A 1,483-nucleotide genomic window follows, 5' to 3' on the forward strand; every position below is an offset into this window, starting at 1 on the left:
ATACATTTAAGGCGCAGCGAAGCACGCCGGGTAATTGCTAGTACTTAATATGGCCGAAGAGAACAAAAAAAATGAGGTTTTACTATACATATGTATGTACATGAGTTGGAATTATTCCGCTCTCAAAAATCCTGTTGCACTGTGTAAGTTCATGCTTAATTAGTAAATTATTTATTAATAATTATTTTACACGAGATTAGCCAATTAAGGTATGGAAAAATTATATTTTGTTTGAATTTTTACTTTAAGTAAGCCTCTTAGAAAGGAATATGTATTTTTTGTAGATTTTTTAATTCCTAAATATGTCCTTTATTCAAATTACGAAAATCTGACGATTTTTTGCATGGTGTTCAATTTTTTCCGAATACTGTAAGACCTTTCGCAGGGAATGTGAAAGCTTAGTTGGTCTAGACTTAACTTACCTGAAGAAATAGTGAAATATTGCTTAACCCAAACTCTCAATTTCCGTAAGGCTGTAACTTAAGATCCTAAAATCTACAGCTTCTTAAGTTTCTTATGGTAAGTTAAGTTTTGACTAACTGCCAACACAGCTTCTGATATAACAGGCTAGCCAAAATTTTAGGTAAAGTAAATTAAGTCTGGATGGTATAAAAATGCATTTGAATGTATCACCAGTTGGTCTGGCCGACTCAAATGCCCTAAAATGGTTGTTCCGCTGAGCTAAAAACATGTTCACGACAGATCAGATTACCTATTTTCAACTCTACTTTGACTTGCCTAGAAAGAATGTATACCAAAATATGGATCGGCTGCGAAATTTTCTCATGTAAATCCATTATCATACAATTTGTAGATTAGAAATTTCCGCGCCCAGTCCATATTTTTGTCTACATACATCCTTTTAAGGCAAGTCGAACTGGAGTTGAAAATAAGTAATTTGACATGTGATCAGCGTGTTTTTTACACTTTACAAATACGTTGAGCTATTCGAGAGTGATTTGGTTACGAACACATAAAATATCTGATTTTTGTATATATTTAATGCCGAATTTCCACTAGGCATTGAAATGACAAAAATGCCATGTGGAAATAAACTTAATGACACGATAATTTTTTAATGCCCGACTTTGTCATTTGCCATTACTGCCATTTAATGCCTAGTGGAAACCCAGAATAAGAGTGGTCATCACTAGCCCAGCCTTAAACTATTAAATTGCTTTTGTTATCTTTTAGATTATCTCAACGAAAAAACATTTCTTTTTGAAAGTACCGCTACATAGCAGTAAAAGTGCAAACGTGTTAACGGTGAAAGAGTGCAAATGTGCTGAAAGGCTAAAATCAACAAAAAATGCCACTCCACATTCAAAACAAATTACAAAAGCAAAAAAATGCATACCTACATTTCGACAGGCTGCACCTTTCATATGGAGGAGAAAACCGCTACGAATACATATGTATAAAAAGTGAGTGTTGGGACAAAAAGTGCAGCGAAATGTGTGACAGAGAAAAAGAAGGTGAGATA

At 33.9% G+C, this 1,483-nt stretch overlaps 1 protein-coding gene across 1 annotated transcript in view; it reads left to right on the forward strand.

Annotated features, from left to right (window-relative positions):
• The window catches only part of LOC118746661 (60S ribosomal protein L23a-like), a gene marked incomplete in the record, with an annotated part of 10,118 nt that overhangs the window by 4,900 nt on the left and 3,735 nt on the right, over positions 1-1,483 (forward strand).

This window comes from Rhagoletis pomonella, unplaced genomic scaffold (genome assembly GCF_013731165.1).
Source record: "Rhagoletis pomonella isolate Grant_MI unplaced genomic scaffold, Rhpom_1.0 Rhpom_scaffold_00011, whole genome shotgun sequence".
Taxonomy (NCBI): Eukaryota; Metazoa; Arthropoda; class Insecta; order Diptera; family Tephritidae; genus Rhagoletis; species Rhagoletis pomonella.